Below are 12,990 nucleotides of genomic sequence, written 5' to 3' on the forward strand. Positions count from 1 at the left end.
GCTTTTCTTGTTTGTATTCAACACAGTTAGACTTTAATTTCAAAAACCTTGCTGTAACTTCAAATATAGTATTACCTGTGTGTTGTGTCCAACTGTAAATAGTATGCAGGCTTTTCATATCCAAAGTGATAATCCAGTCTTTGCATGTAGCAGTCTCTTGCAAAATTTCTGCTATAAGTTATTCTTTCTAGCTCTTCTTTGCTTCTCTTCAGCTCTCTTCTGCAGACTTTTGCAGAATTGTTTTACTTCTTACAAACATAACGGATTTGCCCAAAGGCTGCTTTGGTCTATATTTTATTTCAAACCTTTGTGCAATCTTTTATGTGACTTCTTGCAAATCCACTATGATTGTATTTTGTGGACTTCTCTATAAAGTCTTCAGTTTTGTTTTGCAATTGCATGTCTTTATGGATTTACAGTTTAATACATATAAAACATGATACATCTCCTTTTTGATTTCTTATAGGAAACTGATACCTCTTCAACTTTACCTTCCTGTAACTGAAGAATACTATTCATTTCTTTAGTGCTGTGTAACAGCTGTCTTGTTCTTTCTCATCTGCACGTAGGCTATTTGTCTAATCTGTTACACCTGACCAGCAGTATTTTTTAGGCCACTTTTTCATCTTCTTAGGAATAGAAAAAAATCTTGCCCTGCTTTGCTTCAATTTTCTAGTGTATTTCTGAAAGGTGAGAGAGAGAGTGTAGTCATTACTGGTTTCTCTAAGATATCCTTTACTCGTTATCTTTTCTTCTACTTGTGTATCTATTCCGTTGCTGGTACTACATCATCTTCTGAGGCGGCAGTGAAACAGAACTCCAAATCAGTATTTGGAAGTAAAATAAATCATTATTATAACTAAAGAGAAACGAATGCTGGGGAAAGATGCGCATGTTTTACTCCATCAGGTGGATAGCACTGACTGAGTGTAGCAAGAACTACTTCAAACCAGAATGCTTCTTAAAGTGCCTTTTACCATGAGTGTTATATAATGTTTATAGGTGTTATGTACTTAAAACTGTCTCTGAAGTTAAATGAGGAAGGAATGAAATGGTATATTTACGCACCAGATTTAAAAGACCGAGGTTAAAAACTGGCTTGTAATGCCTTACTATTTAGAAGTTCTTACATTCAGTTAAGTTATTCGATGTTGTTTTTTATGGAGATATTCCAGAAAACTGCTTTCAGTTCTGGAATGACTGATCTCCTTCTAATTGAGTGAAAATTGGCAAGCCTCAGATCTACAAGAAGTACAAAGAGTACAGGTACAATACTTCGCTATAAAAAAGATTTAATTAAATACTGTATTTCTAAAATCATCGTACCTGTGAAACCACCATTTTTCTTCACTTATTGTTTAGCAAAAAGGCAAAATGTAACCAGAAAACAATAAGATCCAATTTGCTCATTCCTCAGCTGCAAAATCTTTTTTCCAAAATAAATCTTTATACTGCTGCTCTCTCCTTCTAACGAATGTTTTGGTGACTTGCTGGCAAAAATGAAAAAAGGAAGAAAGACAATAGTTCGTGAAGAGTCTTTTCACTTGGGAAATATTACTTTATAGTAGCTGTAGTATAATCTGTCATAACTTCAAATATAACAGAGAAGTACAAAAAGAAAGCAACAACGGTAAGTGCCTCCCTGGGTATTTCATGGTAATTACAGCTCTCTGGCTGAGAGCGCTGATGGCTAAAGGCAATTTAGACATTAAAACTGACCAATTTGATTTCTCTCCTTTTAGGTCGAGATCACTGTATTAACAGGCATGTAGATTGATGGCGCATCCAAGATTTTGTGGAGTGAGGTGCAGTTTCAGGAGACAGCCTTCAAAAATATGGGTAAAAGAGTGTCAGACTCAACCATACGATAACCAAGGTGTATTTAAATGATAGCCAGAAGATTATCGTGACCACCATTTACAGTTAACCTTGACTGCCGTTGCTATTTTGTACAGTTCTTAATATGGAGGAGATGGTGTGTCTAGTTGTCCTGTACGTACTACTGCAAAATGTTCGCTGAATATTCTTTTCCATGAGGTAAATACACTTTTTAATGTAAATTAACAGATTATTATCTTCATCAGTGAGCCATGGAGTGAAATTTTAGAAAGCTGACTACAACAGTATTTAACATTTTCTATAAAGACTCACAGAAATTCCAGCTCAGGAGGGACCCATCGCCGCACCCATGCCTCTTTCCAGATCGGTTTTGTTTTCAGTATTCCTGTACTCTAAAAAGACCGCAGAGGTGACGGGATTTTGGCACAGACGGGAAGCACCGTAGTTATGGAAGTGCCACCATTTTGGTGAATTTTAGTCCTGCGCCCAGTGGGAACAGGAAAAGTAATGTGGAGAGTGGGGGCAGAGTCTGCTACTGGGCCTGAACGTGGGGCGCAGCTGTGGCAAGTTAGCTTGCTTTTAATTGCAGAAAGGCCTAGGTTACATTTTTTAATACTCCTGGCAAACCAGACAACACTAATGGTCACATATGTACCCAAGGGATAAGTAAAAATAATTTCAATCAAAACAGAGACCAAAAAACCACAGTTAAGCTTTTAAGCAGAAAACCTCATTATTTTTCACCTCTTGTGTTTGAATGTACTACGTTCTTCAAAGTAAAAATTCAGCAAAATACTAGGACAGGATTGTTCCTATAGCTGCCATGAGCTACAGCATCCAGAGGGCTCTTCCTCACCTCTGTCAGCCGTTCAGAGGGCAGGTGGTCACAGATGCATCTCCTGCTCCACTGACCTGCTTTGGTTTGTTTTTCATGGCCAGAGTGCTTGATCCATTCTCAGCTGGACCTGCTGACAGAACAGGGTGGTTTTGCCCCGAAGTCCAGTCATTTAAAAGGAAAAGCTACCTTGTTAGAGGAAAGTTGGATGGTAGTGTAGGACTTTTGCCTAGAACCTGTCCATTAGGAGTAGCCTTTGGAAGGTTACCAAATGCTCGTTCCCAAGCTGCGTGACCTAAATCATTTTTTTTTTCTCCCAGAAAAGTCAGCAGGAGTGGCTGTTGGCACCTATCAGGAGAGAGCAGGAGGGGCCCCTGCCTTGGGTGCCGCCCTGCATGTGGATGTGCCAACAGAGTACAAATCTGTCCAGGTCCCTTCTCCACAGCCGTGGCTGAGGCTGGCGCGGGTGCCGGGCTGAGTGGGCAGCTGGGGGAACACAGAGGGACTGGGGCAGATGGGGAGCAGGGGTGAGAGGAGGCCATGAAAGCAGCAGGGGAAAGTGCCAGGAAGGGGGAGCACGGCTGCAGGGAGCTGCTGGTGGTCTCTGAAGCTGGAGGGTAGGCAGGATGGCAGTTCCCCTGCTATCAGGACTCCCCACAGGCAAACCACACACCACACAGGGCAGGGAAGAGCAGGCATCCTTAGCTGGGATTGACAGACATCCCTTGTAACACAGAGCATCCAGAATGAAAATTCTGCGCCTTGTATGATCATCATGTAGGACACAAGCTCTCCTGTATGTTGATCGCAATTAGCCTCACAACTGCACCTCCTTTGGACGTGCTCAGTTTCTCTGCTCCACCTGCCATATGTATGATCTGCTGTGCATGCACAAAAGTGCGCACATGCAATGCAGTTCACTGGGACCATCCTGGCTTTATACTTACGATCTCTAGCCCTGCGTTTGATAGGACCACAATTACTGATGGCTTGTGGCACATAAATTATCTGTCACTGACATGCGAGTTGTGGGAGGGCAGCCTGTACCCAGCAGGAGGTACTGCAGAGAGAATTCCTTCTGCCCTTTCCTCTAACGTGCTGCAAGAATAAATCACCTACTCAGCTCTAAATGGTGCTTAAGTGATATAATAGAGTCCTTCCTTGGCCTGTAGACAGAGATAACAGCACGTTGATCTAGCACTGATTAAAACTCTGTTAGCCTGATGTTTGTTTACTGTTTTAAAATAAATATTTTACAACAAAAATAAAGTTGAAAAATAGAATTTGACCATAAAAGCAAATCTGGGATAAATGGAATAAGGACAAGAGAGCTGTTCTTTAACATTAATATCTGTATTTAAGGATATCCTAAAGGCATGCAAGGGATTTTGACATCAAATTCCTTAATATTTGCAGGATATAAGAGAGTTTTGGAGCTTGTATTATGGGTCAAAAAGAAGACAATATTTGTTTGGCCTCTGCAACACAAGTGAAACAAATTAGTGGATCTGTAATTTAACTATCACATCCGTTAGCACAGCTATTAAAGGTGGTTGCTTTTCCCAGTTTTCATGGATAGCTTTGATTTTGGGAGGATTGCCATGCTATTGACAAGCTATTAAATATAGTCTTTTTTGTCTTGTAACTTTTTGATACTCTGTGCTGAAAGTATGACGCATTCGTATGACTCATGTAAAAGTGGATCCAGATAATGCCACTGTGCAAGTTCCTACTCTGTGCTCTGCAAGCTACCTTCTCAGCCTGCCAGTCACCGAGAATACGTATCAGGAGCATCCACTGAGTGATTTTTTCCTGTACATGCCACATGGAGAAGTCAATATTTATACCTCACACTTGATTGAATTCATTAAATATATTTTGCTAAATAACACTCTGTATTACATATTCCTTGTCTAATATTTGCCCACAGAAGAAGTATTTGTTATGTGAATTGAATGCCTGGCTAAGAAGAACTAAATGAGTACAACATATTTAATATTTATTTGGTAGCACAACACAGTACACAGGGGAGGTGAGAGAGAATGCAAATACGGGAGGAAGAAAAAGTGATTAAAGGGCATAGACAGAACATGAAATATTTTACATGACAACAGTGATTCTGAGAAAAGTAAGCAGCAAGAAAAACTCAGATATTTGGATTTTAGAATTTAAAAGTTAAATTTTTAAAGTAACTAATATTTAAGGAGGACTGTAAATGACTATTCACAGCAGACATGTTTTGTCTAAAAATATGTTGCTTCAGGAGAACTCCAGAGGTGATCCACCATTTTGGGTTCTTCTTTTGGGTGTTTAGGGCACCTTTTATCTTCGGTGACAGGTTCTTAGTATGAGAAATCTTTATTTTTACTTTTCTATTGTTTTAGTCTGTGATGTAGTGAGTGAACTTCATACCACAGCAAAATCTAACAACAACAACAACAAAACCCCCACGTTGTTGAGAGCTGTTAAAGCTCTGTGAAAGACTACTTACTGGAGAGGTTAGTTATGGAGAATTTGTACAGGCTAATGGGATTTTATGAGAAATTATATTGCAGAATTTTGGCAAAGAAAGTGCTTTGGACAGGAATTTGTTCTTCTGAAAAAAACATTTTACACTTGTAATGAAAGTGACATGTCCTGCCCGATTTTCTGAAATATATTCCTTGAGAGCAAATGGAAGTCATAACTGTACAGGTAGAGGAAGAATTTTGGTCATTTATGTTATGATTTGAAGAAAACTCAAATATAATCTACCAGCAGCAAGATGCTGTGATATGTTTAATACTGAACTTTAAATTTCATAAAAGCAAGTGACTGCAAGAAGTAAATATATCTCCACTTGACATCATATAAATGTAAGAAAAGCTATAGCAGACATTATCATAGAATCATAGAATGGTTTGGGTTGAAAGGGGCCTTAAAGATCATCTAGTTCCAACCCCCCTGCCATGGGCAGGGATATCTTCCACTAGACCAGGTTGCTCAAAGCCCCGTCCAACCTGGCCTTGAACAATTCCAGGGTTGGGGCATCCACAACTTCTCTGGGCAACCTGTTCCGGTGCCTCACCACCCTCATGGTGAAGAATTTCTTCCTTATATCTAACCTAAATCTACCATCTTTCAGTTTAAAGCCCTTGTCCTATCACTACATGCATTATAATGCTTATTTTAGCAGATATGTGTTTGCATATGTAGCAGTGGGTAGGATTTCAAAGGTGTCCTTTTGGTAAATATAGTCATGGAATAATCCAACCTTATTTCCTTCCATTGGTTTCTAGTTATGTACTTTTTCTGCTGTGTGTGTAGTTGTGATTATCCAAGCCAGAGTGGCCTTCCTAGGAATATCTTTTTGCTATCTGCATAGACTGGAATTCCTCCGGCATCAATGGATTTTTTTTTTCAATCACAATTAAATGCACTGTTATATTTAACATGGAATTTGAAGAGTTTTTACAGGATCTTTCTTAGAAAGACGTGTATACATACATCATGTTGATGGTCTTCACATGTTTAGTTGGTTCTGCTGGTTTTGCACTGTATAAAAACAGTCTGCCAACTTTGTTAATGCAAGCCTGAAATGTGAAAATTCTATCACTTGAAATTTAACTTTATTTTATGAATAAAATATTTTTAACATCCTGAGCAAATTTCAAAGTATTATCCCCAATTTTGGACTGGACAGCAATTTACCAGAATCAAATTCTATGGTACAGAAACATCAGTCTTGAGTAAATACTGTAGTTTATGCTCATCTCTCATAGCTTTCAATTCACTCTCTGAATGGACTCAATCTTTTTATTGAAGTGATATCTCAAAACTCAAATGCCATCTGTGATTAATTCCTACATACATTTGCTGTAACAAGCTCTTCCCTTGTACTGTTGGTATGTTGTACTTCTGATTGCACAGTACCTGTCACAGTTACACGTACTAATTTATTTTATGGTGATGTATTTTTGGTTTTGGATTTGACTGACTGTTTTTTTCTTCTCCAACATTTTATGGTGCTAGTATCTTCCTTTCTTGGGAGGGTATCGTAGCAAATGTCACAAACATACATAACTACCATTTTAATAAATGGGAAATGAGTGTTATGTACTGACAAATGGAATTGTATCATCTGAGATTTTATCTCTTCGTAACAACAAGCAAATTCTCTGATGATATTTAAATTCATTCTTTTCATTTGCCAAATCAAATTCTTTTTTTTTTTTTTTTTTTTTTAATTATTCCTAACATCATCTCCTCTGTGGTAAAGCAAAGAATACAAGGAGGGACCAAGCAGGAACAAAACAGCACTGAAAGGATTGTGCAGGGAATTAAAATCAACTGAAATAGAATGTGTTAGGATACTGGTTGCAGGTATCATTGAATTACTATTGTTACCTTATTTAGTGCCTTGATGGTTCTCATTTTTCCTGTACAAGACACAGCACAGTGTGGGACCTGACAGTGACATGGTAAAACCACACGCACAAAGAGGACTGAAGCAGCTTTCACGTAGCAGCCATCTTGTACCACCTCTTCATGGTCCTCCAGTTTGCTCTCCCAGCTATTGTCAACATTAGAGCAGTCAAAGTTGAAAAAAATAGTAAAGATGTCCCTCTGGTGTATTTTTAGGTCTGCACACTTTTTTTTTTTAAATCACATCTGCAACTACTCTGAAGTACAAAAGGACCTTGGAAGGGTCATGCATCTATGAAGCCGATACAAAATGTTCTCTCCGGAGAAATAGTTCTTTGCCCCCTGGTGGTGAATTAATTTTGCAAAATATCACAAAACACTTTCAGGAAAATTTACTTGAAATTAAAGAGAGATACTAATTGCTTCAGTGAACACAAGTAAAAGTAAACTGCTAAACAATACTTAATGTGTCAAATACAATTAAGGAAAATCCTGTTATGAGCAAGCTCCATCAATCTTTGATAGTCACTGCAGAATAGAACAAAAGGAATCAACATCACCATTTGAAAACTGTATGAGACCTTCAACATTTCAAAATCATGTTTCTTATTTTGCTTTTTTGGGGGAGGTTAACACAAATTTCTTCACAACATAGTGTAGTCTTGAGAATCCCTGATTTCCAGTGTTCTTACATTACTATGGGAATTACATTCATATGCACAGCATCTTTAGATATGCTGGTCTCTAAAAATCGGTAACATCATCCATACAGTGAGAGCTCTCATTCTGGGAAACTAGAATAACATTCCCTGGATGAAAATTTTAAAAGAGCTGTACATATTTCTAAAAGTTGTCTAGAGGTTTTCAGCTTGCGTATGCTGAGAATCTCCATATGTGAATAGAGTACCAGGATGTCATTCTTGGAATAGTAATAACAAAATTGACATTGGAAGTCATCCACTTGCAGTTTAAACCACAGATCATTTTGAAAGGTGTCAAGAATACATTGTTTAAAAAGATGGCATAAGCCTTCTAATCACTGATTTGTTTTGTCTTTTAATTCCTGTGCCTCCTAAGCTTCTGCCTAAGACAGTGCTTCCCCATGTTGATGTTCTTTGGGAAAATACATGATGATTGTCATGTCATGCAGCAAAACATTACGCATTTATGCTGGAAAAAGGCCATTTATAATGATCAAAGCTTTCGTATGTTGGCTTTATACTATTAGGATATGGCTTGATGGGCATGGTGCTGTGTGGTGTGGGTGGTTTTTTGTGTGTGGGTGGTGTTTGTTTTTTGTGTGTGGGTTTTGGGTTTTTTTTTGTAATGGTTGGACTTGATGATCTTACAGGTCTTTTCCAACCTTAGTGATTCTGTGATTCTGTGATTCTGGCTGATAATCCGAAAATGTACCCTCTTTTCCTATCCCACAGTCTGTGAGTCATATGTATGATGTTAATGTGACTTCAGGTAGTTTTTTGGTTTGGCAAACAGCATCACAGGGTATGGCACACTCAGTAGGCAGGGATTGTTTGGGTTTTGGCCCTAATTATGTAACATAAGGAAAAAGAAAAAAAAGAGTAACATAGCTAAAAGAAAGGACTGAGCTGCCCAGACCAGGCACGAATTAGCTATTTCCTAAATATTATTCTTTCATGTGTGATGGACCATAATAGCGTTCTGTTTTTAGCCCTGTTGCTTTTGCTTCTCCTTCCATTCCCGCATTTCTTTCTCATTACTTTGACTTATATCTGGTCTAAGGTAACAGTTGGTCTACACAAATGGCATATTCCTTACAAATCTTTCAGTGGGGAGGGTTGCTACAAAGTGATGCTGTCCCTCCCGCTTTTCCCACTGCCACGCTGGATGTTACCTTCCCTTGGTCTCCACTCCATTCGTCTGTTCGTGTGGCTACACTCGAAACTGCATGTGCAAAATGATCCAGCTTTAAAAAAAAAAGTCCCTTAAAAAGGCAATAACCAAACCACTTGCCTATTGGGACAGAGCACTGCAGGACCCCTCAGAGCAAGGTTACTGCCATTTGGCTCGCCGCTTTTGCAGGAGAACCCTCTCTTCCGGTGCAAGTCCTCAAACGTTCCTGCCAGCTGTGAAACAGAATTCCTCCCTCCGCTCTGCTTAGCCTCACTGCTCGGGGAACAGCTTGCTTTCAGCTCTCTGAGTGTAGTTATACAAAGGTTTTTTTTCCAATGGGAAAGCCAGTTTAAGCCAGGCAGTTTCCTGCCTGCTCTACCCTCTCTCTTGTTCTTGCTCCTTCATCACAGTTCGCTGTCCCCTTGATTGTGCCGATGCAGCTGCTTGCGGGTTGTGTTGTAAATTGGATCACTGAAATAAATCTGAGTTTTTGTGTGCATATGTGTACATATGTGTGTGCGAACAGCTTTTTTTTTTTTTTTAAAGTGGATCATTTCAGTCATTTGATTTATAATGTGGCCCACAAAGAGTTGAATTAGCACAGTTGAAGAGGCAGTGAACAGTGGCACAGAGGTGGGAACAAGCGCCTGGGCTGGGGGGAGGGCGCAGGAAACTCTTAAGCCAGCTTTGTTAACAGAGAAAACTACTGTTACTATAAAAAAAAGTGTAGAGCACCTAAACTAAACAGCCGGAATAGAAAACTGCAATAGGCTGCAGAGCAGTCAGGCTCTTGAATTGCTGGAGATAAGGCTTTATCTTCAGGAAGAAAAGGGGTGGTCCCTTAATAAGCTCTTTCCCATAGATGTCTTCTATTCATTTGAGACATCGAAATCGCAGGCTGTTTAGCTATTCAGAATATGATCGTGTGAATCCTACTGGGCTTATGAAGCATGTTGGTCTTTCAGTGCTGTTAAAAACGCTAATAATAACTGGTTCATGCCTCGGGCCTTGAGTGCTACTGTCAATTAGCGTCAGAACAGAGATTTATTTAAACAAATTATTTCTGTCTATGCTTCTTTCCCTTACAGTTTGCAAAGGAGAGCTTCGTGACCGAGCGTACCTGATTCAGTGATACCTGCCTGCGTGTGCAGATGAACTCAGGGCAGAGAAAGAAAATGCCATTCTCACCTTCATAGCTCTCCATATTCTTAAAGTAAAGGAGCTGCCCAGCTGTGGAGACTACATACAGAATTAAAAACCTTTCTCAGATCCTCTAGCCATTTAAATGTCATGTCTGAGTCACAGAAAAAAATACAAATACCTCCCAACATGAGTAGTTTTAGACCGTAATGAAAAAGCCATGTGTAATCCTCTACCCTCTCCACTACATTTGTGTCAGAGTTGGCAGTACTAAGATTTAAATCGTCTTCACTGGTCACCCATCTCAGCAGTCATTGCACGTGTCACTGGAAATTTCTCACATATATCCTTGCAGGCTCATGGCGAAAGCAAGAATTTGATTATGTTTGGTTTGTATTTTAAGGCTTTCTCTGAAACCAGGAGACAGAACTGACTTTTAATTTAACTGATTTATTTTATATTGTGGAAGCCTAGTATGACTTGGATTAATTGAAGTGTTGGAGAATGGGAAAGGACTCTAATGACTCACCAAGAAAAAGTAACTTCTCATGACTTTAAAGATGAAAACAGAAGAATGAGAAGATAATAACGTGTCATTATTATGGTGGTGCTTATGGCATTTTAATAGCATTTTTAGCATTTTCTTCCCAAAATGTCAGTATTTATTCTTGGGGTACAGAATGATTTTAATGGAAACATTTAAACTAATCTCATAGTCTAGAATTTAAAAAAAATCCTTTTTAGAAATGTTACATGCAGTATCAGGCCTTCTCCTCTAATGGCTTAAGAAGCAGAATAAAAATGAGTATTCAGATTTTCCACATTGTTAAAACCGATTGGAATAATTTAATTATACCAACTTAAATGTAAGATATCGCTTAAACATGTATTTTAAATAATAATAATCCCATTATCATCAGTGCATTTTTATCCTACTATTCTTCTTAAATTCACATTCCTCTTGACTGAAACCAGAATTTATCTGAAGAATTTCAAGATGTTTCTTTCAAAACTGCTATCATCAGCTGTTGTTCTCAAAAGGATTGAATCCACAAGCTACCTGCAATTGGTGGTCAGCGTTAGGACAGTTTTTGCTAGTCTCAGCGGAACTGAATAGATCACCTGCATTTACCAGTTTTTTTTAGGTTCTTTTAACAGTTTCAGCAAGAGCAGCAGAGGGGGATTTTGAAAGGGGTCGTTCTTCATAACAAATTCTGAATGATGAAAAATAAGATCAAAGTAACAAATGCTTCTTTTCGAGGCTGATCACTGCACTAGGTCAACTTAACTAAGGAGGCTTAGAAGCTGACGAGGTAAGATGAAGTAGATACGGAAAATACAGAATGAGTCAGAAGGGAAGGAGAGTTTGGAGAGCATCTGTTAAGGGGAATGGAGTATTGTTAATCTCACATTTTAAAAATACCTTTAACCTGATATAAAAATAATATTACTTTATTGAACTCTTCATTTGCCCCTGATTTCTGAGGGTACTTTGCATCTTTAAATTTTGTTCTACGACCTTATGAGTAGGTAACTTTTTGAATCCAAAGCTGGTATTTTTGTGCAATAAAGCTTGAGGCTTGAAAGCAAGGACAATGTAGATACACCAGGCAACAAAGGGAATTTATGTTATGAATACTGGTTTGCAAAACAGAACAGATGAAGAAAATAAGGAAGAGGCAGGAAACTGATCTATACCAGGTTTGGCTACTCCAGCAAAATAAAGCAGCTGATAAATTAACTAGCCCATGACTTTCTCTTTACTTTGTCATTCTCTAGAAAAGGATATTTTTGGCTCTGTGATCAAGTAGGAGAAGCATTTTTTAAGATGATTAGAATGAAGAGTTAAGCACTCCTTTTTGAGAAGGGTGAATTAAAAAGAGTCTACATCAGACACTGTTGAAAGTATAATTTCCTGGCAAATAGATTTAGGTGTCTTTTCAGAAAACAGAGCCGGAGGCAGAATTATGATCCTAACAGCCCAGTGGGCATGCATATGGGATATGGAAACATGAGTGTAAACATCAATCTAAGTAATATTTAAATAGTTTATCCAAAAGGGAACACATTCAATAGAATACCTAAGACTACTCTATACTTTATGAGTTGGAAAATTGGTAATGGTTATGTTGTTCAAGTCCTTACTCTAAATTAAGGACCGTGTACTTTAAAGCCACATCTTGCTATTCCCATAGAGTATCCAAGGATATGCTCTACTGTACAGAGATTTTGTAAGTGGTGCCTAGCTCCTCTGAGGTGAATTCAGGTGCATGCAAGATTGTCATTTGGGATTTTTTCAAATGGGAAAAACTATTTTCTGAACTTGATTCAATCCACAGGTATTTTTGGGATGAGTGGAACTGTCTTTTCTTAAAAGAGCAGATTCTCATGGTGCGTTAGTAACGAGGCCTACCTTCGAGAGATGAAACAGATCGGGTGTGCCAAAGAGTCTGACCGTACCAGAGAAAAGTGATTTAATGCTGTTAATTTGTATTGCTGAGCCATTAAGTCTCCACCTAATTTCTCATCTAGCCTTCATGCTTAACATTAATTTAAGCAAGGAAAGAATTAAAGGTCCAGGGAAAACAGCTGAAAAATCGGGTTGATACTGGCAATATGCTGGAGTGATTTTAGGGTAAACCAGGTTACAGTAGTCAAACCCATCCTTAAGGAGTTAATAAACCCAACGCATTTCTAAGGACAATGGAGCGCGCGGGGGAACCGGGGGCAGCGATGGCTCCACAGCGGCAGCTGCGCTGTTCAAGCAGCCGCTCCCCCCGCGGCTTCTTCCCTCCAGCGGGCACCGGCCGCCCCGGGCGGGCACAGTCACCCTAAAACCTGCCCAGCGCTCCCGGCACCGAGGACACGCCCGGTGACGGGGTCTGGGGCAGCGGCTGTCG

This window comes from Gavia stellata, chromosome 6 (assembly GCF_030936135.1).
Source record: "Gavia stellata isolate bGavSte3 chromosome 6, bGavSte3.hap2, whole genome shotgun sequence".
Lineage (NCBI taxonomy): Eukaryota > Metazoa > Chordata > Aves > Gaviiformes > Gaviidae > Gavia > Gavia stellata.